The sequence below is a fragment of the Sus scrofa genome, chromosome 2 (genome assembly GCF_054392235.1).
Source record: "Sus scrofa isolate SSC_HxYL_T2T_F1_AM1 chromosome 2, Sscrofa_HxYL_maternal_Yorkshire_Landrace_v2.0, whole genome shotgun sequence".
NCBI lineage: Eukaryota > Metazoa > Chordata > Mammalia > Artiodactyla > Suidae > Sus > Sus scrofa.
In genome coordinates this window covers 148,594,672-148,621,047 of record NC_139384.1, presented here as the reverse complement: position 1 = coordinate 148,621,047, position 26,376 = coordinate 148,594,672, and the positions used below count along the sequence as shown (strand labels likewise).

The following is a 26,376-nucleotide window of genomic DNA, read 5'->3' as shown; positions in this document are numbered from 1 at the left end:
GGCTGCTTTTTCAGTTTCATGCCATCCACTCCCCACTCCCACTCGCTGCTCCTCAACCAGTCTAGACTTCTTGTTTCTTTAATGAGGCACATTTATTTCTGCCTCGGGGCCTTTGCACTAGCTGTCTCTTCCTTGCTCTGTCCTCTCACTTCTTCTTGTCCTCCAATCTCACTTGAAAGGAGACAGGTCTTCCCTGACCTCGATTACTCTCCATTGTCATATCTGCGTTCCCTTAACAAGTGCTGCTACTTGATTTGTGGGTTGTCTATTATCTGTTTTTCCATGACCTTTAAAATCATTGTGGGTGGGGAATCTTCTGTCTTGTTCCCTGTTCCATCCCCAGTATCTAAAAGAATGCCTGGTACAGAGTAGGTGTTTAATAAATATTGATCAATGACATAAACAAAATACACAAGGCTATTCTGGTTGACAGACGCACTTGTCTTCTGGGGAATGCCATCCTTCCAGTTCCTTGGCGAAGTTGAGAGCTGACATTCATTTGGCTTAACAAGACACTGCTAAGGGTGCCTCCTGCAGAGGCTCCTTGAGGCGATGACTGGATGTGGTTCTTAACCTCCAGGAGTGCAGACAGGTGGGAGAGACAGACCCTAGGACAATGTGGAAAATGCTGTGACCCCCTGCGGGAGACGAAGAGCAGAAAGAGGCTCGATCTTTCTGCTGCACAAGACATCCAGGCAGCAAAGGTGGGGCAGCCGCAGAGAAAGATCCTCTGGGCTGCATCCATGTCCCCCTCTTGCAACACCTCACAGAGGGGAACTAAAAGGCAATTCTCCCCAGCATCTCTCTCCCTAAGGTAAGGTACCACATCCGCATATATGGCACAAGTATAAGCCATTCATCCTGAGAGTGGGAGGAGCTGGAAGCCCATGCACTTGAAAGAGCTTGGGATTATGTATCTGTTTGCATGTCAAGCACCAATTCGATTATTTATGCCTCCCAAGTGGATTTTGCATTAACCTGAACATCCGGTTTTGGCGGTGTTTTATAATCTTCGAGATTTGATAACTTCCCCTCCTATCCTGGCTTGGGATCCTGGCTTGCGGTCGGAGATGTCACAGGAGGTAGTAGGACCTCGTGTCTACGGAGCATTCAGGAGGAAAGCCAGCTAGCAGGGAGAAAGAAGCCCAGGAGTCCCTGAAGTCCCAGGTCTCTAGCCCCTTGCTCCAGGAGGGTTCACAGCCAAGGGCAGCCTCATCAGACATCAGGAAGCCACGCTGCTCCTTACCATGGGCGCTGACTCACCTCTGCCCAGACACTCAGAATATGGAATTCTGAATATGAGACAAAAATCCGCCTGGGGCAGAGGAGGCTCCAGGCTAGGTCTTTGCACACCCTAATGGAGCAGAAGTTACTCACCGATGCTTAGACCTCTTGTCTAAACTTGGCCTAACAAAAGGATCATGGCTCATAGTCAAAATGAGGCATAGTCCAACTCCTTTTGGTTAAATTATGAATCAGTCCTGAAAGGAGTTTTCACTTAAAAAAAAAAAAAAAAAGCCTGAAATCCATTTTCTGCTACATTAAACACACACCTACAAACAGGCTGGATGAGTCAAACAGACAAGACCTTTGCAAAAACTGCAAACTCATACATTGTATAGACCATCCTTTCTTAAAAAAAATCTAGCAGACAAAGATGAGCTGCAGAGGCTGGAGCTGGGCACCCCTGGTGGGACACAGGGACCCTCCCGACACTGGAGGAATCTGTATTTTCTGTTTCTTTGGCCCCTGGAGGAGACGGATCAGCCCAAGGTCCGAAGGTCCCGCCTTTCTACCGAATTCCCACTGAATCACAACAGTCGAAGATGCTGAGGGATGGTGGGGAGAGAGGCATGTTGGAAACTCTCCGGACCAATCCCCGCATTTGTAAACAAGGCAAGAGAGTTCCAGAAGGGTGTCTTGCCTTGTCTGAGGCCACACGGCAAATGGAGTCAGAAATCAGAACCCAGAACTTCTGACTCCCAAACATGGGCTCCCAGGGCTCCTGCTGTGGTACTCTGCTTGTTATTACCACGCACCCCCTATAATACACTGCTTGCTACCGTCCACCCCCTGTAACACACTGCTTGAGACTGTGCATTAGTGTCGGCAAGTACCTGTTCCAGTTCCCTAGCGAGATTCTCATCTCCACTGGGTACTTAGAGTGCTTGATTCTTTGGGATCCCTGGCAGTCCCTTAATTAGAACGTTCCTAAAACTATCCTTTCGAGACAATGCCTGGTTAATAGCCCCCTACTGAGCTGCTCACAGCTTCGCATGAATGTAACTAAGACAACAATGAAAAAAGTAAAAAAAAAAAATCTCATTCTGTGAGTTGAGATTAATATTCAGCTAAATGCCAGGCAAGAAACTGGATGAAAAGTGCCCATTATGAGGTCAGGGAGCCAGCCTCGAGAAGCAGGAACAGGAAGGCCAGCAATCCACAACACCAGGGTGCTGTCCAGAGCATTGTGCCTCCAAGGGTACCCTCTCCTCACACCCTGGCTTCACAGTGGCCCAGGAGGGGGGTCTTCACACACGTGGCACCATAGCCCCAGACGATGGCAGAGCCTGCAGGCAGCCACACTGGGGCACCGCTCTTTCTACGTTCTCCATTGCTTTCATGTGGCTACACACTGGTGTAGAAGAAGGAGGATTTCAGCTACCAGATGTTCAGTAAATAAAAACCTGCTGGTCACCAGGAACAAGGCCAGAAAATTGCACCACAATCTATGACTCAACTGCTGAGCAGGGCTTTTAACAGAAACCCCTGACAACAAAGGCAGCAACAAGCATGAGCCCCCACAACCCATCTACTGGAAATGAACGGATCTAGAGAGATCTTCCAACAGCTGCAGGAGGTGCACAGGGGGAAAAACCACTAGAAAAGAACCATGGAAAAAAAAATCGGCACCAAAAAGCCATGAACTTCTGCATTGATTAAAAAAATAATAATAATTAAGTCAAAAGAAAAGAATCATGGGACATCTGAAAAAAGGCAATCAGGTTTATAACCTCAAAGTTTGTTTTTTAAGATTTTTATATTTTCTATTATAGTTGATGTTCACTGTTCTGTCAATTTCTGCTACACAGCAAAGTGACCCAGTCTCACACACTCACACACACACACATAAAATTATATATACACACATGCATTCTTTTTCTCACATTATCCATCAAAGTTTTTAATGCAATATAAAAAAACCCAAAAAACAAAAAACAGCCAACCTGCATTAGGCCCCGAAGAAGCAGAGCTGACACTACCGAAAAGTGAGTCCATTAGCAGCATGGCGAATGAGCAGGAGCCACAGAATGCAGAGGGGAAAGACAAAGCGATGACAATGACAGGAAGGAAAGGGCAGGTCCTCCTCTCATTCTCCTCATTGTCTATCCTGCCACATCAAAGACTTCTAGAACTTCTTAAGGATGAAACTCACACAAGTAGAACAAAATCAGTAATGAAAGATGTAATAAAAGAAAACTTTATTTAGGATGAGAACTTAAAAGGCTCACGGTATTACAAGTGAAAAATTCCAAGCGGGCTACACAGAAAAGCCTTAAAGCAGGCCTGAAGCTGCTAGCCTCAGACCTCCAGCTGCTAGCTGGGGTCTGGGAACTTGGCTGGTAATTAGCTCCCTACACGGATATAAAACTTTCCCTTAATGGTAAGTAAGAGCAGCTCACTGTGCCTTCACGGTTTTTACAAACACTGTGGTTTAGGCTGAACAGTTGCTTTCCTTCCAGGAGCTGGGGATTTATATTTTCTATTATGGTGCATGCTAGGTAGAGTGCCCGTATGATCAGACCCCAATCAAATAGGTGAGACGTGAGTCTCTAATAGGATTCCCTGGGCAGACACACCACGCATGTTGGCCCATTTTCCTTGCTGGGAAAAAGTGTGTGATCCCTGATGGGAGGGAGAAAGCATAAAGAAGCCCGCGCCTGTGTCCCTCCAGACTCTGCCTGCACCTTTTCCTTATAAGCCAGTCGTACCCTCCAAATATATCGCTCAAATAAAGCTGAGCCATGAGTACACTTCACATAGACTTTTGTGAGTCATTTTAGTGGATTTCCAAACATAGCAATGACCTTATTAGGGTCATTAGGCTCTTAACAAAGGGGCTTCACTTAAAACCCATTCTAGCAAAATATACGAACTTTAAGAATAACTTACTTTTATATTATAAGCATCCAGGAAGAAAAACAATTTCTCACAAAGAAAATAACAACTCGTTGGCTTCAGGCTTTTCGCTGCCAATCTACATGCGGCAGCCTTCAGAGGGCTTTGAAGAAAGAATGTTGGGACCCAGTAATTCTGTAGCCTTCAGGATAAGGCAATAGACAGGCATTGTTAGATATGGAAGCACTCAAAATAGACTTACAACCAGTGACCAAGATCACAGACTTTAAGAATGTGAGAATATGGAACTCTGGATATGCACTTCTTTATGGAGATGCTAAATTCAAAATCCAGTCGGATCGCCTTATTGGAGGATTCTGCACCTTCAGGCTTAGCCCTGCACTATTTCCCTCCACTGTTTTTCTGCTCCTGTTGTGTTATGGAGACCAAGAAATGATTTTTTTCTTTTTTTTTTTTTGCTTCTTTAGAACTGCACCCTCAGCATGTGGAAGTTTCCAGGCTAGGGATCGAATCGGAGCTGTAGCCACCAGCCTACACCACAGTCACATCAACACAGGATCCAAGCCATGTCTGCGACCTACACCACAGCTCATGGCAATGCCGGGTCCTTAATCCCACTGAGCAAGGGCAGGGATTGAACCCGCATCCTCATGGTTCCTAGTCGGGTTCGTTAACCACTGAGTCACAAAGGGAACTCCCAAGAAATGATTTTTTTTGTGACATCTCTTTCACCTCCTAACTTAGGAGCAACCTTCTGTCACAGCTGATGCCCACTTAAACTATTAGGCAGTGTGGTTCCCTTCTTTTTTTTTTTTTTTGCTATTTCTTGGGCCGCTTCTGCGGCATATGGAGGTTCCCAGGCTAGGGGTCGAATCGGAGCCGTAGCCACCAGTCTACGCCAGAGCCACAGCAACGCGGGATCCGAGCCGCGTCTGCAACCTACACCACAGCTCACGGCAACGCCGGATCGTCAACCCACTGAGCAAGGGCAGGGACCGAACCCGCAACCTCATGGTTCCTAGTCAGATTCGTTAACCACTGCGCCACGACGGGAACTCCTAGTTCCCTTCTTAATGACTGCTAAATAGACAGGACATCAATCACTCTCATTTCGTAAGAGTCAATGTATAGACAGCTGTTGTGGTGAATAGGATTCGGAACCACATTCGAGTTCCATGGGAAATAATGAGGAGATCACTGAATGATGACTAGTCTCGGGGGAAAAAAACCCAGAGTTTGCTATCCCCGATCACATACTCAGGATATTGTGGTTTAAAATTAATAAACAAAAAGCTTAATTTTGTTGACAAAAGAATGGCTGCATAGTGTAATAGAAAAGGCCATTTATGGAGTTACTGTCATGGTTCAGTGGTAATGAACCCAACTAGTATCCATGAGGATGCGAGTTCGATCCCTGGCCTCGCTCAGTGGGTTAAAGATCCAGCATTGCCTTGAGCTCTGGTGTAGGTTGCAGGCGTGGCTTGGATCCTTCATGGCTGTAGCATAAGCCAGTGGCTACTGCTCCAATTTAACTCCTAGCCTGGGAACCTCCATGTGCCATGGGTGCAGCCCTAAAAAAAAAAAAAAAAAAAAAAAAAAAGACAGCAACGAAAAAAAGAAAACATTTATGAATGCCACTAATAAGAAATGGTGAGCTCTTCCTGACAAGGCCAGAGCAAAAAACGAACACAAATAAATTTCTCTCATACTTGTGTTATAAAATAAAATGTGTGCTAGCCTATGTCTTGGTTTCCCTGTCCTGGATTTCTCAGCTTTGTTTTCCTAGGCCATCAGCTGATGTGCTTTCTTAAAACATTTTGACATCTTGATAGTTCAGTTCACGCTGTGACACGTTTGATTTTAAACAACAGGCTAAAAATCATATTCAATACTAATGTTTATATAATGTTGTTCGGGAGACAGAGGAAGTTTGAAAAAATAAAATAGTAAAGGAAGAAACTACAAAGAAAAGGGTTGATAGATCAGTTGCATAACAGTTTTAACCCTTTCGGACAAAAATACAAAAACATCGCAATATGAAAAGGCAAATGATTAAGATATGTATGTGTAACAAAGGCATACCAGAGAATCAATATCCTTAATGTAATAAGCTTTTGCGAACCAATTTAAAAATGAATCATGTAACAGAAAATTGGGTAAAGAGCCTGAGAAGTGAATTTTCAAAAGAATAAATTAATAATCAACAGTTAGTGAATGAGAAAGCACACTATTTGATTACTAAAAAAGTGTCAAAAATGAGTCCGAAATTTAAAAAAATCCTTGCCAATCTGATAGATGAAAGCTTAGAATACCTAGTGTTGCAACTATAACTTTTCTTAAAGACGGTTGGATACGTCTTTCAAAAATCTATCTTGTGTGCACACCCATTTGCAGAAACCCCACTGCTCCCCAATCATGGGAGATGGGCTTAAAGACGGCTGTATCGACGGATCGTCTCAGGATTATGATGGTACAATAAGGCACAATCCAAAATCAGGGGATTGCTAAGGTAGGTCTATGAGATGGAACACAGGCAGCTGTAAATGTGTAGACAGCTAGAGGTCGAACAGGAAAGTGGTCCTGGTGTTTGGCTTAGTGAAAAATAGGACACAAACTAGCTCACATTCCATGCTCAGGTATGTTGTGGGTGGTTTGGTTTGGAGTGCCCAGCCCTACCTCCTGCCCGGGAGAGTCCAGGGTGGATTTCCTGCCCTCTCTACACTGCAGTGTCTTCCTTCGTAAAAAAAAAAAAAAAAAAACGGTGTTAAGTACTAACCCAAGGAATGAAAAAAAATATATATATGACTAAATATATATATATGTATATATATATGACTGAATCACTTTACTGTACAGCAGGAATTGGCACAACATTGTAAATCAACCATACTTTACTAAAAAAAAATTTTTTTTTGGTCTTTTGTCATTTAAGGGCCATATTTGCGGCATATGGAGGTTCCCAGGCTAGGGGTCCAATTGGAACTCAGGTGCCAGCCCACACCAGAGCCACAGCAACGCGGGATCTGAGCTGCATCTGCGACCTACACCACAACTCACAGCAACACTGGATCCTTCACCCACTGAGCCAGGCCAGGGATTGAACCCACAACCTCATGGTTCCTAGTCAGATTCGTTTCCACTGCGCCACGACGGGAACGCCAATAAAAAATTTTTTTTTTAAATTTTTTAAAAAAGGAAAAGTACTGACCTTATAGGGTTGAACTACTTACAGGCTGAGATCATCCAGGCAAAGCACTCAGCACACTGCCTAATTCTAAAGTGTGCTTTAGGCTGTTCTTGTTTTGAGAAATAATGCTGGAAAAACTCGCGGGAAACAGACAGGCAGAAAACACACCAAAACCCTCGACCACGGGACTGTCACTAATTTCTGTTTCTTTTCACTCTTCCTGGTTTTCTGCATCGAAGAGAGACTGCGTTCCATGTTAAAACCCTAAATATCATTGCTTTACCAGGTTACCAGAGGTCTTGGGAAACAGCTGAAACCCATCTTTCTAGGAAGAAAAGAAAGAAGAAATGCCAAGTGAGGAGGAACTCCCCCCACGCTCTAGGAAACCAGCTCCCAGCTCTGGCCTCCGCGGGGAGGAGGGCCCCTCCCCGGCCTGCCTGGCCGCAGGCCCGGGGTCACTCACGGCTGCGGGGGTGGGGGGGGCCCGAGGGCTGCACACTGGCCCATTGTCTAAGCAGCCTCCGCCGCAGTCAATGAGAAGCAGATGGGCCTTCGCCTCCTCACACACCTCTGACCAGGGCCTGCTCGAACCCCCCAGGGGCATCTGCTTTCCGTTTCATGAGCAGAGAAAAGCTGCGGAGGAAGGAGGGGGCAGGCTCTGGTTTTCAGGGTGTCCGGGGAGTTGATACAAGACTAATTCAATTCTCTCCTACTCTGCAAGGCAAAGCGGCTCAACCCGAGCTCACTTCTCTGCTTCTGGCAGGAGCAACTATGGCCTGGATCCGGAGGCTCCAGGCTCTGAGGACCAGCAGGCAGGGAGAATTCGAAGCTTGTTCAGTTTGCTGCTAGAAAGGACGGTGGAGGGGCCTGGGAGCAGCAGGGAATCATGAGAAACACCGGCAACCAGGGGGTTGCCCTCTGCCTGTGGGCCCCTCCTTCCCTCACCTCCGGGCACCATCTAGTCCTGGGTAGGAGCCCAGCTCTGGAGCTGTCCTCCAGGACCTCAGCCCAGCTCTCTGCTCACTTGCTGTGCTACCTTAGGGGAACGACCTAAACTCTCTGAGCCTCTGTTTCCCCACCAGACAGAGGAGCGGGAGACGTGTGTGACATCGCAGGCAACATGATGGTGGCAGGAGAGGAGCACAGGAAGTGTCCTCAGGCTGCCTGGCACAGAAGCACTCCTCGTGTCGGCTCTTATCACTGTTCTTTTTCTATGATTTTTGTTCCACTATAATTGGTTTACAGTGTCCTGTCAATTTCTACTGTCCAGCAAAGTGACCCCGTCACACATACACATACATTCTTTGTTATCATCATTCTAACTGCCAGATACCGTGTCTTGCCTCTGTCCTCCATACACTGTGGCATAATTCACGTGGTGACACGCTCTCCCGTATAAGTGCTTCTAGCGCCAACTGTTTCCAGTCTTTGCTCAAGGGGGATCTGTGCCTGTGTCCCACATGCCCCCGCCCCCGCAGATACCGTCATTTATGTCATCTGTGGGATGAGTCCAGATCCCTGCACGTTGTGATGGTGTGCGGGCCCAGCCTCGCCCAGCATCTTCTCTCTCAAGCCGTTGTGTAACAAGCACAAACAACTCAAGAGCCAGAGAATGGCCATGGGTCGTTCCAGTAAAGAAGGGTCACCCAGAAGCCACAAGATAAGGGAGAGGAGGACGAGAAGGAATCCCAGAGCAGAGGGCTGCGAAGGCAGGTCTATGTAGAAAGGGGTGCAGTGGTCCCCAGAGAAGGGGGGGCAGGCAGAGAGCCTGTGAACAAGTGGGAAGGTGGCTGCAATGGGAGAAGGTATCAGAGAAGGGACACAGTGTCCAGATTCTCAGGAGGAAGAAATGCTTCAGCGGCCTTTTGGAGGCGGGGGCGGAAAAGAAAGAGCCTAAAAGAAAGACATCATGGGCAGAAACGTCTAGAAACAAGAAACATAATGATGCTTCTGTGATGGACAAACAATAGGGAAAAGGCAAGAAAGAGCGAGGATTCAGTGCAGACTGTGCAGTAATTGAGATTTAGGGGAAGAGATAATACCTGGAGGGCATCGAACCTCTTCACATCCCACGGGGCTGGGGCTGCGTCTAGAGGCAGCTTTCCCCGAATGTGCGAATTATTTGTTCTCAAATGAAAACGGCTTATTGGTCAGGAGGGCTGAGGCCCTAGGCTGTGTGAGAGCCTCGTCTCTCAGGGAGCAGGCAGACAGCTCCGTCTGCAAGAGGGAAAATAGCTGACCACACAGCAGCACAATCACCTTTCAGGAAGGTTTCTGGACAGGGTCCTCAGCTCCTTCTCACAGCAGTAACTGGATCAGGCGCCCGGCCAAGCCGCCAGCCCTCAGGGAAAACGAGCTCAGGGCCCACCAAGAGATGAATGGGCAAGGCAAAGGTAACCTCCGCCTATGATCGGGTATTCCTCAGCCACAGAAAGAAGGAAATCCTGCTGTGGGTGACGATGTGGACGCACCTTGGCAGCACCATGCTAAGTGGAACAGGGCACACAAAGACAAATGCCGCATGATCTCACATATACGTAGAATCTGTAAAAAACTAAAAAGAAACCCAAATTCATAGGTGTGCCAAACAGACGGATGGTTGCCAGAGACAGGGAGAGAGGGGTGGATGAAATGGGTGAAGGGGGTCAAAGCTACGAACTTCCAGTTATTCAAAAAAAAAAAAAAAAAAAAAAGTTGTGCAGCAGAAACGAGTCTGACTAGTGTCCATGAGGATGCAGGTTCGATCCCTGGCCTTGCTCAGTCAGTCGGAGATCCGGTGTTGCCGTGAGTTATGGTGTAGGGTTGCAGTGGTGGCTCAGATTCTTAATTGCTGTGGCTGTGGTGGAGGCTGGCAGCGGTAGCTCCGATTTGACCCCTAACCTGGGAACGTCCATATGGCTGCGGGTGTGGCCCTGAAAAGTAAAAAAAGGGAATCTAATGTACAACATGGCAATCATGGTTAATAACACGGCATCACACATCTGCAAGTGGCTGACGGAGCGAATCTTAAAAGTTCTGATCACAAATAACAAATGCCGGAGGCTGTGCAGAGGAAAGGGACTCCTCCTATACTAGCGGTTCCTTAGAAGCCTGAACATAGAACTACCACGTCATCCAGCCATCCCGCTCTGCACACACGTCCAGAAAAAGCTATAATTCAAAAAGATACATGCATCCCTACATTCAGAGCAGCACTGTTTACAATAGCCAAGACACTGAAGCAATCTTTTTTTTTTTTTTTTTTTGTCTTTTTGCCTTTGCTAGGGCCACTCTCGCAGCATATGGAGGTTCCCAGGCTAGGGGTCCAATTGGAGCTGTAGCCACTGGCCTACGCCAGAGCCACAGCCACGCGGGATCCGAGCCACATCTGCAACCTACACCACAGCTCACGGCAACACAGCAACTCGGGATCCGAGCCGCATCTGCAACCTACACCACAGCTCACAGCAATACCAGATCCTTAACCCACTGAGTAAGGCCAGGGATCAAACCCGCAACCTCATGGCTCCTAGTCGGATTCGTTAACCACTACACCACAACGGAACTCCTAAGACATTGAAACAATCTAAACGTCCATCAATAGATGAGCAGAATAAGAAGAGGTGGTGCCTATATATGATGGAATACTACTCAGCCATAAAAAAGAATGAAATGTCTTTTGCAGCAACATGGGTACAACTAGAGATTGTCATACTAAGTGAAGGAAGTCAGAAAGAGAAAGACATATACCATATATCACTTGTATGTGGAATCTAAAATATGGTGCAAATGATCCTCAATCTACAAAACTCACAGACATAGAGAACAGGCCTGTGGTTGCCAAGGAGGAGGTGGGGAGGGAGTGGGACGGACGGGGAGTTTGGGGTTAATAGATGCAAACTATTGCATTTAGAATGGATAAGCAATGAGGCCCTACAGTATAGCACAGGGAACTATATCCCGTCTCTTGGGATGAACCTTGATGGAAAACAATTTAAAAAAAGAATATATATATGTATATCTATGACAGAGTCATTGTGCTGTACAGCAGAAATTGGCAATTAACACTGTAAATCAACCAAACTTGAATAATAAAAAGAAAAAAAGCACTGATGACAATAAAAAAGAATTGTAACTATATCTGGTGAGGAATGTTAGACAGGAATTGTGGTGATCATTTCACAATACATATAAATACTGAATCATTATGCAGTACGCCTGCAACTAATATAATGTTGTATGTTAATTACACTTCAATTTTAAAAAAAGAAAGGCAGCAAGATTGACAGCAATATTCCCTCCTTTGCTGTCAGCCAGGGATAGGCTAGGTTATGCGGCAGTAACAAAGAACCCCAAATCTCAGGGGCTTTGCCCTGCAGCTCCCTCCAGGGTGATGGAGCCACCAGCTCAAATCCTGCTGGTCACTGTGGCAGAAGAAAAGACAGTGAGACAAAACACACACTGGCTCTTAAAACTTCTGCTCAGAATGCATGATACACATCACACCTGCTCACGTTTCACTGGCCAACCTAAGTCCCACACTTGTGCGGAATCCCCAAGGGCCGGGGAGGTATAACTGGACCACGTGCTGGGAGGAGGAAGAGAAAGAGTACATGTGTGAGCAGCCCTGAAGACAGCAACCATCCATGCCACAACTTACCCACCTGCCTGTCTCCCCATCACATGGCTGTCTACCCCTCAGCTCTCACCCCCCCAGTGATTCTCAGTCTTCTCTGCCCATGTGGTCACCACAATCTTCAAGTCACATTTTGGATGTGATGACTGGTACCAGTGCCTCCATAACCATAAACTAAGGGAAACACAGGGCAGAATCTCCAAGAGCACCTAGCCCAGAACCCCTCTCTTTAGAGATGGAGAATGAGCGAGTCAAAAGAGCAACCACGGGTGGTAGATAGAATTCTAAGTTGGTCCCGAGACTGCCACTCCCGGTGTGCACACCGTATCAGCTCCTCCCTGGAGCAGGTGCGGGAACCTGCTAAGAGGATGGGGACCACTCCATGACTATATTACTTTTTATGACAAAAGGGAGGTTAGCCTGGGTGGGCCTGATTTAATCTGAATGCCTGTAAAAGAGAGGCAGCAGCAGCAGGCACACTCCTGCTGGCCTGGAAGAAAGCAAACAGCTGTGGCGTAAGCAGCCTATGGAAGGGGCCAGGAGGCTAGGACCTGGGGCAACCTCGAGGTCAGGAAGAGGCCCTCAGCCCTAAAATTGCAGGACCTGAATTATGGCAACACCTTGAATGAGCCTGGAAGAGGACCCTGAGCTCCAAATAAGAACACGGCCCCAGCCAACACCTTGATTTCAGCCTCACGAGACCTGAAGCTGAGGACCCAGCTAGCTAACACTTGACCTGTGAAAAGTATGAGATTAGAAAGAGTTGTTTTAGCTGCTGAGTTGGAACTAATTTGTTACGCAGCAGTAGCACACTGATGCGCCAGGGCAGTGGCAGGTTCTACCATGCCGAGCCCCTGCTTCTTTGCTAAATTCCTTTGCGTGGCTTTGCAGCTGGGGAGGCAACCAGACCTCAGCCACGAAGCCACCAGGAAAACTCAAATCGACACTCTTTTCTTGCAGCTTTTGCTCCATTCAAACCACCTCCACACCAGTGACAGGGGACTCTTTCAAAAACACTGCTTCTACCCATGCTCTGCTCTGCTCAAAAACCTGCAGCAACTCCATTCTTTGCCCAGAAACATCAACACGGGGCCTCCAATCCCAGGGCCCCAGGCAGCTCTTTCTCTCCATCTCACTGAGCACAGACTCTCTAATCCAGGTCTGAGGGTAACTGCGTGGCCCCTGCCACTTTCCAGGACTGCTCCCCCAGTGCCCCTCCCCAGCCTGCTCCCAGAGGCACAATCCCTGCCCCTCATCAAACAGGTCTTCAACATACTGTCCCCCTGCACCCCGCCAGTGACATAAATCCCCTCACGGTGAGCCCGCCCACTGGACTCTCTCCATCTCCGACTGTTTCATTCTCCGACTGTTCCATCACACCTGGCACAAACTAAGCATTCCTGCAATTGATGCCATCCCATAATAACCCATCACAAGCATCCCATCATTTAAATCTCTTCCTGCCCAAGACTTCAAGCTCTCCAGGGGCAATAACCATGGTCACTGCAGGTGCTACAGCCAGAATCAGAAAAACCATCTGTAGTCCTAGAACCCCTGACTGGAAACAACCCAAATGTCAATCATCAGGTGAAGAGATAAACAAATTTCTATTTCCATTCAAGGCAATACTGCTCAGGGAACAAAAAGAAATAAATGATTAATAGCAGGCTAACATATGGATGAATCTCAAAAACATGATGCTGAGGCTAAGACGCAAAAGTGTAGGAACTCCTAAAAAAAAAAAAAAAAAGCGTAGGAGTTCCCACTGTGGCACAGTGGGTTGAAAATCCGACAGCAGGGGCTTGGGTTGTTGCAGAGGCGCAGGTTTGATCCCTGCCCAGTGCAATGGGTTAGAGGATCCAGTATTGCTACAGTTGTAGCTCGGATTCAATCCCTGGTCTGGGAACTCTGATATGCCCTGGGTGCAGCCTTAAAAAAAGTCACGAAAGTGTACCCATGGTATGACTTATTTATATAAAAACCTGGAAAAGCAAACCAAATCCATATTGACAGAAGACAGAGACGTGGGTGCCTGGGGCAGGGGCAGGGGGATGGCAGCAAAAGGGTGCAAGGGAACTATCTGGGCAACGGAAACGTTCTGTGTCTTGCTTGTGGGGGTGGCACCAGGAATGTGCACATTTGTCAGAACTCATCCACCTGTGTGCTTAGCATGGATACACGTGACCGTATGGAAATTATGCCTCGACGCTGACGTGAGAAAAAGTCTTCGTATGTTCTGAGTGAACTAAGACTTTGTTGGAAATGTCCCAGGACCTTTGTGACATGGATAGCTGCAGGTGATGTGTGACGATGGAGCCCAGGAAAGGCCTATGGATCCTGATTGTGACACGGGTCCCTAGAACAGGGGTAGAGTGTGGCTACAGTGTGGCTTGAGAGGTGAGTTAAGGATTTAGGAAGGGACGGGCCCAGCAATGAAAGCCCACCGGGAGAGGAGGCAGGAAGGGGCCTGTGTTCAGGAAGAGAAGCCTGGAATCGGACGCTCAAAGATCGCCTGTCCCCTACAAGCCCTCCCCAGGCAGGGCCATGGGGCAGAACTCTGGCAGAGCCCTCGCCATGACCCAGAGGAAAAGGTTGGGGGACCAGTGCCCCGACCTTGCTCTGAATCCACACACCCCAGACAGCGGCCTCCTTCCAGTCTGACTTCCAAAAGAGCCGTCAGAAGAGGGGCCTGGGGCTTCCCCCACAGAAGGGCATCCCTGTCTGCACCAAGCACTGGAGGGCCACTGCCCAGGTCACGCTGCCTCCTGTGGCCTCTGGCCAGCCAGCCACGCCCCCTTCTCCCTGCTGTCCCTCCGACACCTCCCGCAAGGTGAGTCTGGGCCAGGGCAGAGGCTGGAGCAGGAGGAGAGGGCAGCAGGGCCCCAGGCCGGCAGAAAGGCAGATCAGTAGACAGCATCCCTTCTTTGGGAGGAAAGACCTTGCACCTGCCTGAAAAGAGGCGGAAAGCAAGTTCTGAGGTTGCAAAAGGGCAGGCGCTCAAGGGTTAGCGCTGCGGAAAGCACGGCGGCCTGGGCGCCCGGGAGCGAGGAGGCGGAAGAGGAAGGAGGAGGCCGGAGCTCCGCTGGGACGGGAGCAGCGGAGATGAAAAGGCGGCGGGAGGGCGCTGGAGGGAAGGCAGGCCAGAGGAGCTCCAGGTCCAGTGTGGGGACGGGGCGGCGACACAGGACCTGCTCCCGCTCCTGCACGAGGCTGCCAGCAGCCCCTCCGCCTGACCAGACCCCAAAGGCTCCTCTTTACCCCGCATCCCTCAACACCCCCTTCCATCCGAGACCCCAGCCCCACACTCACCGCCGCCCAGACGCCTCGGCTACACGCCAGCCTGGACTGGGCTCGCCTCCCACAGGCCTGGACTGGCGCCTCTGGCAGAGCTGGGGCTGGAATCAGTGTCCAGCTGCCGCCGGCTAGCTGAGCCATGACAGGAGGTGCTGGGTCACGGAGAAGGGAACCCACACGTGCAGCGTCCCACCCGGGACACGGCCATTCACCGTTTTCACAGCAGCCCCACCACGGAGGCAGGCCTAGCTCCCCCTCGGCTCTCAGGGAACCTGCGCTCAGAAGGGTGACTTAATTAGCCCAAATCCAAACAGCTGGTGAGGGGCGGGGTCAGGGTGGGGGGAGGTGGGGGGAGATGGGAGGAGGGAGGAGGCAGTGATGGGGGAGGCCGTGGGGAGTAGGAGGTGGGGGGCGAGGTGGGGGGGAGGGGAGGTGGCGGGGAGGTTGGGGTCGGGGCGGCAGGTGGGTCTGAAGCCTCCTCCCGACCCTCTGCATTGCTCCCAGGTGGACCCAGCCACAAATCCGTTTTACTCGTTTCCCTGATTAAAATCCTTCATCGACTCCCCACTGCTTATAGCAGTGTTTGGAGGTGGGGTTTTGGGGGGTTGTTTGCTGGTCTATTTTCTCCAAAAGAGGTTTGCAGGGAGCACTCACCTACCACCCAGACGACAGAGGACCTGACTCGGTGTGTGCGTGGGGGTGCAGCCTGGCACCCCGCCTGCTTTCCTCGCCGATATCCCTCCACCTGAGGTCTCACCAGCATGCCAGCTTGTATAAGCCTGGACTGATCTGAGGCCTGGCCTCTTCCCAAATCTCCCCTCTTAAGGAGCCGTCTGACCAGCCCCTCAGAGAACGGCAGCCAGCTTCTCTGCACCGTGGTCCTTCCGCTTCCTTAAGGAATGAGCAAGTCCATTTGATGGGTTCGCCCCCTCTCTTGAGCTCGCCTCCTGCCCTTCATCTGCCCTGTGACCCCTGAGTAGCCAGTCTCTTACCCGGAATAGTGGCACAGTCTCCCCACTTCCACCCCCGAAGTCCAGTCTATTCCCCACACAGCAGCCAGAGTAAGTGGACACAAAATTCCCAAAGCAGAACCTCCCCCAACATAGGAACGTCCTGGCACTGTCAGGCCCCTCTGCCCTCAATCAAACATGGCCATGTTTTTCCTTCTTTCATTAAAAATTTTTTTTGCATAACCTTGAGATGAAACTTTCACCCAAAGAGTAATCTGAGAGTCAAAAGAACGGGGTGTGCCTGTCCTTGAGTTATTGCGAGACCAGTGAGTTTCAGAGAAGAGTTCGTAGAATCTGTTCCTTCTCTTGCCTGCAGCCCTTATGGAAATAACTTCGGTAAAATACTCAGAATAAATTACAAAGGACGTATATACCTGAAGCCCCCACATGTTTCACTGACATGAAATAATAACTGTGGCTGTATGGACATCTGGTTGACAAAACGATGTTCTAAGTTCTAAAAAAGCTTGGCGATGGAATTAAATACCTATCTTTCTACTCTTCCTCGTATTTAGAACAAGATCCCGCTCAAACATCTATATTTATACAGGGAGTCGGCCACAGGGTCACATAAATCATGAGGAAATTTGGAGCAGATGTTACTGGGTAGTCCGAGCTCTGTTAGGACTGCGTTTTAATGGAAAAACGATAAAGAACAGACTCCCTACGTGTTTCATGGATAGAGTCACACAGCTACTTGAGGGGAATATTTATATTTGAGATTGGCTGACTGTTCACCCGCAAATGTGGCTGCTTCTTGTCTGGTCTTGCGGGAATCAGACGGGGGTGTGCAGGCATTTCCAGGTGGGACAGGTTTTGTGGGACTTCCCGTCAGTGTGTCCTCTTGCTGGGTGAGGGAGATGGCCCAGGGCCTTTTCACAGTGGCCTCCCATGGCCCCACGGCCTCGGAAACTTTGGAGAGGGCAGTGATACACGGGAGCTAAACCTGAAACCCCACCAAGCGTAGAAAGCAGCTCTTTTGGTTGTGCACACGTCAAAGATGTTTGAAATCCTATTTTGTTGGTGTTTCCTCCTTTAGTCTGTTTCAGCCAAAGTTTATGTTTTTGAACCTTGTTTGGAGTAATTTTCCAGACATGACTTTCTAGGGTTGTGACCTGTCCTACTGAAGACAAATGTCTGTGCTTCGGAGCTAAAGGAGGTGACGTTCTGCGTCATGTGGCCTCTGGCTCCCCTGCTTCTCTTCCCCCCTTTCAAGTTACTGAGTGCAGCATTACACAGCTGCAGTCCTGATTTTCTCCTTTTTTTGTAACATGGAAAACAGAGAAGCAAAGCTCCAGTGTTCAGCTCAGGAGGTCTGGTGGATAAAGGGGCTGGAAGATGACTTCACCGTGACTCCAGTGGATTTTCAGACACAGAATAAGGTCCTTTAATGCTGCTGATCCCAAATCGGGTCAGGTGTTCTGAACAACTGCCAACACCAGTCTCTATTGGGCGACTATCCGTGATTTCAGGGAAGCGTGGGGGTGGGTGGGCAGGAGAAGAGGGGCGGGGTGGGGTTTCAGGAGGGGGTGCTCAGCATGCCTCTCTCCCTGCCTGGACCACCTGGGGCCTGAGGCCCCCATCATTCGTGATATCACAGGAAGATCCTGGGGCTGGAAAGGCAGCCACAGACCCAGGACTGGGTTTTTGTTCCCTGAGCAGCCTGGGTTCAGTCGGGCAGAGTGCACGATAAAGACGAGTGACAAAAATGCCATAAATCTGAAAATCTTTTCTGGTTGAGGTAATTATAAGGTTCACCAAAGACAGAGTGAAGGTTATCCTGTTTTATATAGAGACTTGTATAGGCCCATTAAGATTCATGCTAAGGCTAGAGCATGCTGCGTTGTCACTTTGTGGCTTCAAATATTTACAGAATGCTTCTATGTACTAAGCACTTATGCTCAATGATCACGTGACAGCCCCACTAAGCAGATTTCCACATTGTTTTCAACAGCACAATGTAGTGTCGCATTCATAAAGTATTAGCAGAAGAAAAAAAACAGTGTGAATTACACGAAGATACACAGACTCCAAGAACAAACAACAAAATACTAGCTATGGCTCTCTGGGTAACTGGATAATGGGCAGCTTAATTTAATTTAATTTAATTTTATTTTATTTTATTATTTATTTATTTATTTTGCTTTTTAGGGTCACACCCATGGCACATGAAGTTTCCCCAGGCTAGGGGTCAAATTGGAGCTGCAGCCACCAGCCTATACCACAGCCACCGAGACAGAGGATCTGAGCCACGTCTGCAATGTACACCACAGCTCACAGCAACACTGGATCCTGAACCCACGCAGCAAAGCCAGGGATTGAACCTGCGTCCTCATGGATGCCAGTCAGATTCATTAACCGCTGAGCCACAACAGGAACTCCAATGGGCACCTTAAAGGTTAAAACAGCATTTTGAAAACCTAAGTACCTCTACTCAAGAGGTGTCTAACTCAGGCTGCCAGGAAAAAGCCCTCCCAGCAAAAATGCATCCTTTACAACCAGCACAGGCAGCATGTTACTGGGTGGCCACAACGACACAAATCCTTACCGATCGGTCATTTACTGCATTTGCCATTGGAAGCTGCTTGATCCAGATTTCTGCCTCTCAGGAAGCCCTCAGATCCTCAGATCCTCCTAGATTCTTCTCATAGTTCCTTTGCAGTTCCCAGGCCGACAGTACGGTTCAAGTCCCAGAAAACCCATATGACAGGATCTCATTTGTTTTGACAGACTGGATGTGTAAGAAAGTGGAACTGACGTCGGTTTCAAAGCCAACACGAGAACCAGACCTTCTGCTTCCCACCAGAAAAGCCATCACGCTCTTGCTTTTCATCTTTTCACTCGGGCCAAGTTTCGACAGGAAGCATCCACTGCAGGTAAGTCCGAATGCACTGAGCTATGTCGAGACACTCGGTGAGGAGCTGATGAGGGGGAGGGTGCAGGCCCGACGAGGGGGAGCCACACACTCGCCCCCGTCCACGCCCGTCGCCCTAAGGAAGCCCTTTTTTGGATTTTCATAGGGAGGTTGCACTTGTAACATATGTACAGAATGTGTAAGAAAAACAACAATAAAAGTGAAATATTGGGAGCGTTAGGGATGACCAAAGGTCATTTTATTCCAGGGAAAAAGGTGTGTGGACTTACCCTACATGAAATGTGATGTGGTTATGAGTCACGAACACACCTCAAAAGTCACATGAGACTTGGATAATTATCCACAGTCTGTGAAAGCCTGTCTCACTGTTGCTGTGAAGTTCAAGGTACAAAGTCCAGGGATGTGATTTTTTGCTTGGTAGTCAACCAGAAGAAAACATCAGTTTTGAAGGTGGACCTGCCAAAGCGTACCTCTCAATTATGCGTGGATTATCTCAGCATAAATGTTCTTAACATGTTTGCTAAACAGGGTAACAGTGCCATGGATAGGTTCCACGGTCCTGTAACTGCCCTCACACACTCTGACACGGGCTTTCAGAGCCACCACATATGCCACCAAGTGAACACAGCAGCATGTCATCTGTCCTTAGCAGGGATGGGAAGTCCGGAGAAAAAGTGGCACAAAAATAGGATGAATATGATGGAGAGGAATCATAAAATGAGGAGAAGGAGAGGGGTGGAGACCCACAACACAACTGAGAAAATGCCCCCCCCCGGGGGGGGTGTTCCTGAACCCTTTCTGAGCTCGGGGGGCCTCCGTATTCGGTCTGATCCACATCACTTCCTGTGCGAAGGGATGGGACAGACAGAGCAGCTCGTTCCCTCGAGCTGATGAGGCGGGAGAGGGAGGAGCGATGTGGTCTGCAGACAAGATGGGACACGCCTTCCTGCCACTTGCCGAGGAGGGAGCCGAGGGCCAGCAGCGCCTGGCACCCCAAGGGGCCACGTGCAGAGGACCCGTGCTCAGCTCTGGCCTCTCCACGCACCTGTGCTGGGTCGAATGGCAATGCCTGCCCTGCAGTCCCTTTGGAAGGCCCGGCTGGGACGCGACCATGCCTGAATTTTGTGTGGGCGCATCAGAGAGGCTGATGGGATGATGCACATTCATCCGGGTACCTCCTGCTGACCTGATCAGAGAGCCTGCAGGTGAGCCCGGCCCAGTAGAGACAGGCGTTCCTGTCATTCTGCTGCCTGTCTCCCCTCCTAAATGGCTCTGAACACTGCCCACCTGCTGCCAACACTGCAACGTCCTCCTTCCGGCCCCTCCCCGGTCCTTGCGGGTCTCCTCCCTGCAGCCAGAGCCCGCCTGTCCAAACACAAATAGGATCACGGCTATACTCTGCCTAAACCTTCCGGTGGTTTGTTTAAGACAATTCGAAGTCTCCCTGTGATCTACAGAGTCTGCCTGGTGGGCTTCTCCGCTGCGCCCCACCATCCCCACGGCGGGCTCCTCTGGCCCACACGCCCCTCTTCCTCTTTAGGGATGTACTGCCGGTCTTGGTGCAGGACCGCAGACATGCTACGTGTGGCGCCTGAGGGGCCCTCTTCTCTGCCCCTTGGTGCTGCCCCCGCGCCAGCTCCCCTGCAACCCCTGCCCTTCTTCCGGATTCTGGCTCAGCCTTTCCTTTCCCAGAGAAGCCCGCCCTGCCCCTCCAGCCAGGGTCCCTTGTTAACAGGCTCCCTTGTGATCTGCTGTAAGAGACCCATGTTCTTTCCCTTCAAGGAACATACTGTGGTTTGGGAGGAGGTACCAGGCAACGACTCACACTGCTGGGGTGAGGCCTCTTCCCCTGCAAGGTAAGCTCCACGAGAGGAGGAACTGCTTTTGATTCAGCTCATTATCCTTGGCTCACAGGGCAGGGTCTGGCACTCAGCAGGTGCTTGATAAACACCTGTATTCTCTCAGTTTACCCCCCCCCCCGACGAACTAGCCCTGAGTTGGCGGGTCACAGTCACACACCAACCTGCCAACCCCACAACCAGGGCTGCGGAGCAGATGATTTTGACTTTGACTTTGTTATCCTCATCTTTTTCCTTCTGTATTTTATCTCCAAAGAGCTGCTTTCATACAAAAAAAAAATAAACTAAGATAAATGCTTTCTTTTAGAGATGACTCTCTTTAACGACAAAGCATGCTGAGAACAAAGAACAGGAGAAACAACATGGTATTATTTATTTATCTCTGTTTGCCTTCTTGAATTGACCACAATTTCTGGCCAGTCTTTACCTGTCTGTCAGCAAGCTGAGACCACTTGGCCACACCGGACCACAGGCTTTTCAAAATGGGCCAAGGTCAGAGCAAGGCCAGTGAAGGTCCCGCTTCCAGTAATGCCACCCAGAGCCGACCATCTCTCTGCGTGGACAGCCAGAGGCAGTCAGACCGCTCCAAACCAAGTACAAGCAAAAGGGCCTCCTCAGCCATCCACTTCTCAGGAGCCATGGTGCTGGGACAATACAGATCCTCTTCCCAACAGTGGGAGACATGAAGGCTTAAAGCCACACTTGGCCATAAAGAAGATCACTGTAAATACTCCTAACTGCTATTTTTTTTTTTTTTTTTTTGTCTTTTTGCTATTTCTTGGGCCGCTCCCACGGCATATGGAGGTTCCCAGGCTAGGGGTCGAATTGGAGCTGTAGCCACCGGCCTACCCCAGAGCCACAGCAATGCGGGATCCAAGCCGCGTCTGCAACCTACACCACAGCTCATGGCAACGCCGGATCGTTAACCCACTGAGCAAGGGCAGGGACTGAACTCGCAACCTCATGGTTCCTAGTTGGATTCGTTAACCACTGCGCCACGACGGGAACTCCCTAATTGCTATTAATGCACAAGAAGGAATCCCAGAGGATCCCAGCTGAGAGCCTTCCTAGCAGATAAGCACACTGAAAGAGCAAGTATTTCTGTTCAAGGATTGGTTACAGGGAGCCTATGTTGACTTCCTATCTTTATTTGCAGAGTATCCGGGGAAGTGGGGGTAAGTCAGGAACCCATCCTTGGATTAATTAGGAGAGACAGACCCACAGGGAGTTGCCCAAGTTCTCAGGGTGAGTCAGAGGCAGACCCACACCGAAGAATTCACTCTGACCACATCCAGCTCAGGGATCCTTTGCTCAGTCCGCAATTACAAAAGGACCGAGTCCTGCATCAGAGCAACTGCACAGAGTGGGTGGGAACCTCTTGGACAAACACCTCTGGAGAACAGGACCCACACATAAGCATGCTCCACAACCTTGCCAAGAATTCTGATGTCCACTAACCTTTGAGGAGCACATAGCTGGACTTAAATTTCTACCTTGACAGCCCACATCATTTCCAAGTTCATTCTTCAGTCTGACCTTGTATCTTTTCAGGATGAGGAGGAAGAAGGACATAGAATGGTCTTCCTGAACCACCTATTTGAAGTCACTGGTACTTGGGCTGAGTGAAGGGACTTCTTTCTACACTATGAGGACTTGGGACAGAGGAATGTACTGCTACAATTAGAGGAATCTTTTTTTTTCTTTCTTTTTTTATCACCACACTTGCAGCATGTGGAAGTTCCCAAGCGAGGGGTTGAATTGGAGCTACAGCAGAGGCCTACGCCACAGCCAGGGTGACACCAGATCCAAGCCTCACCTGTGACTTATACACCGCAGCCTGGGGCAGCACCAGATCCTTAACCCACTAGGCAAAGTCAGGGATCGAACCCTCACAGAGACAGCATCAGGTCCTTAACCTGCTGAGCCACAATGGGAACTCTTAGAGGTAGCATTTTATTTTTTTTAATTTTTATTTATTTATTTTGCTATTTCTTGGGCCACTCCCACAGCATATGGAGGTTCCCAGGCTAGGGGTCTAATTGGAGCTGCAGTCTCTGGCCTACACCAGAGCCACAGCAACGCGGGATCCGAGCCGCGTCTGCAACCTACACCACAGCTCACGGCAACTCTGGATCGTTAACCCACTGAGCCAGGGCAGGGACCGAACCCGCAACCTCATGGTTCCTAGTCGGATTTGTTAACCACTGAGCCACGATGGGAACTCCCAGAGGAAGCATTTTAAATTAGAGAAGGATATTCCTTTCAGTGGCCTTGGGTGGGGCTAATCCAACCCACTGTTTACACTCAGAGTCTGAACAGACTTTTCACAGCCGAGGGGATCAAGCAGTGGAATCCAGGGCCTGACAACTAGAAGAAAACAGAAGTGATTCCCCTTGCTGTGGGCTGAGACGCTGAAGAACTGCACCCCAGGAGCCTCTAGAGGGAAAGAGAAGAAGTAAGGAGGCCTTTGCAAGGACTCTAGCAATTCTCACTCTTGGATTGAGCTTCTTGGAGCTCATCCTGGTTTGCTGGGATGATGAGGGACCTGGCAAAAGCAAACAGAATTCCTCTCTGGAATTATAACTTCATCTTAGGACTCTATTTCTACACAATTTTCTGTAAATACAATGTCCAACACAAGATTAAAAATAACCAGAGCTGGAGTTCCCATTGTGGCTCAGCAGATTAAGAACTCGACTAGACTCCTTGAGGATACAGGTTCGATCCCCAGGCTCAGGGTCAAATTGGAGCTGTAGCTGCCAGCCTACACCACCATCACATCAGTGTGGGATCTGAGCAGCATCTGAAACCTAACCGCAATTTGCAGCAATGCCAGATCCTTAACCCACTGAGCGAGGCCAGGATTGAACCCTGCATCCTCATGGACACTATGTCAGGTTGTTGGGTTCTTAACCCGATGAGCCACAATGGGAACTCCATCTGCAGGCTTTTTATTTTAGAATAGTTTTAGATGTCAGAAAAGTGTAAAAGATACACAAAGGGTTCTCATTTAACCCATATCCAATTATTAACATACTACCCTTGACATGGTACATTTGTCACAATTAATGAACCAATACCAATACATTACAACTGACTAAAACTCATACTTTCTTTGTATTTCCTTAGTTTTTACTTAATAGTCTCCTAAGGTCTGGAAGATTTTTAGGAATGTGGAATCTTAGCCCCAACTATAGATCTAGTTAATCAGAATCTGTAGTTTAATAAGATGCCCAGGTGATTTTAAAGACATTCAAATTCAAAAAGAGGTGGTAAAAGGAATATTTTCAGAACTAAGCATGAACAGGAAAAAAATACAAAATATAGAAGAGAATATGAGAGGCAGAGGAAAGACAGTGAGATACAGGTCTTATACAAGTGCAGTTTCCAAAGACGACTACAGAGAGAATGGATCCGAAGCACTATTTTAAAGGGCTATGGCTAACAGTTTTCTAAAACTGATCAAAGATGTCAAGCCACAGATTCTAGAAGCTGTAGGGACCTGAAACAGGAACGAAAGAAAATCCATACATAGGTACATCATAATAAACCTGTTGAGAACCAAAGACAAAAACAAACAAAACCAGCTTACCTTCAGTGAGGTTATCTATTGGACTTAAAGCTGACATCTGAATAGAAAGAGTGGGAGCTCAAAGACATAGGAATGCTAACTAACTCCAGGCTGGTGAAAAATGTAACTGGTAACACAGAATTCTATATCCACAAAAAATGTTCTTCAGAAATTTCGACACGATAAAATTGAGACAAATGAAAAATGAGGGAAGTTTTTCTCCAACTACTTTGCACTAAAGGAAATATTAAAAAGTATCTTTCAGGTAGAAGGAAAATGATCCCAGATGGGAGTCCAGAGATTTGGAAAGAAACAAACAATGAAAATGGAAAATACGTGAGTAAATCTAAATGACTTTCAGCTGCATAAAATAATAATAATGTATTATGGGTTTAAAACATATAAACATTAAAATACATACAACAGCAGAGAGTTAAAGTATTAAATAAAACCACTGCATTATCTAGAAAGAAACACCTATTAAAAACACCTGTTTTGGTAACCATGTTATGACCTCTAGAAAAAAATAGTAAAGAAGGACTACAGGGAGTTCCTGTCGTGGCTCAGGGGTAACAAACCCGACTAGTATCCATGAGGACACAGATTCGGTCCCTGGCCTCGCTCAGCAGGTTAAGGATCCAGCATTGCCATGAGCTGTGGTATAGGTTGCAGACTCGGCTTGCATCTGGCATTGCTGTGGCTGTGGCGTAGGCCAGTGGCTACAGCTCCGATTCGACACCTAGCCTGGGAACTTCCATATGCCGTGGGTGTGGCCCTAAAAAGACAAAAAATTAAGGAAATAATTTAAAAAAAATGACTACAAAATATGTAAAACTTCCAAGTTAATAGAAGGGTAAATGTCATAGAAAGAGGACGGTAAAAATGGGGAGAAATAATATCGAACAGGAAAAAAAGAAAATAAAAAGCACTAAGGTGGTAAAAATTCTGCCTCCACTTGGGGGTGTTTGACTGCTGACAGTTCTTCAGTCTCAGCCTCCCCTCTCCCCCTCTGCTCCACAGATGGGAAAGCGGATCAACACGGATGCTCCCTTCTATGGCACCAAGGGGAGAGTCACACCACACAGAACCCTTCGTTCCAGGGAATCCCAATCCCCACCCAATTCTCTCACCACAGGCTCCTTTCCTTGCTCTCAAGCCATTTTGAGCCTGCTTAGGAAGTCCCACCTGTTTTTCCAGAGAGCCTCTATTACATATGTCATAAACCCTTTCCTGTCCTCTTGGTGTGTGTGTACAATGTCATCGGTCTCAACTTGAAAAGAAAAATTTGGGTAGGGGTCTACCCTGCTTCTTCAGAGTGGCTACAACAGTTTTCACATGTTCTGATTAAAAGATCAAGATTGTGAAATTTGATTATAATCACAAACTCAAAGATATGCCATTCACAAGAGACATAACCAAAACAGGGGTATATAGAAAGACTAAGTAAAGGATTAACCAGAGAAAACTATAATTCAAAAAGATATATGCACCCCAATGTTCATAAATATACAATGTACAGATATACACTGGAATACTATTCAGCCATAAAAAAGAATGAAATAATGCCATCTGCAGCTACAGGGATGGACCTAGAGATGCTCATACTAAGTGAAGTAAGTCAGAATGAGAAAGACAAATATCACATGATATCACTTATATGAGGAAATTAAAATGTGACACAAATGGGAGTTCCCACTGTGGTGCAGTGGGTTAAAAACCTGACTGCAGTGGCTTGGGTCACTGCAAAGTATGGGTTTGATCCCCAACCTGGCACAACACATTAAAGGATATGGCATCGAAGCAGCATGGATTCAAACCCTTGCCT

At 48.2% G+C, this 26,376-nt stretch overlaps 2 long non-coding RNA genes across 3 annotated transcripts in view; one reads left to right on the top strand and one right to left on the bottom strand.

The window, feature by feature from the left end:
* Positions 1-16,764, bottom strand: part of LOC146405762 (uncharacterized) — a 37,708-nt gene extending 20,944 nt beyond the window's left edge. Inside the window, exons 1-4 of one of the 2 annotated variants that reach the window (XR_014838825.1) lie at positions 15,891-16,130; positions 15,252-15,508; positions 7,349-7,652; positions 6,817-6,874 (exon numbers count right to left, since the gene is read on the bottom strand). This is a non-coding gene — a long non-coding RNA (uncharacterized LOC146405762). Of the gene's footprint in view, positions 1-6,816; positions 6,875-7,348; positions 7,653-15,251; positions 15,509-15,890; positions 16,131-16,620 lie in introns of those variants that run through there. The other variant, XR_014838824.1, reaches the window with a different exon arrangement.
* A 2,218-nt stretch (positions 16,765-18,982) lies between these two features.
* On the top strand, positions 18,983-25,708 carry LOC146405761 (uncharacterized). Its single transcript, XR_014838823.1, has 4 exons — positions 18,983-19,122; positions 20,904-20,977; positions 24,807-24,887; positions 25,572-25,708. It is a non-coding gene; the product is annotated as an uncharacterized LOC146405761 (long non-coding RNA).
* The last annotated feature ends 668 nt before the right edge of the window (positions 25,709-26,376 follow it).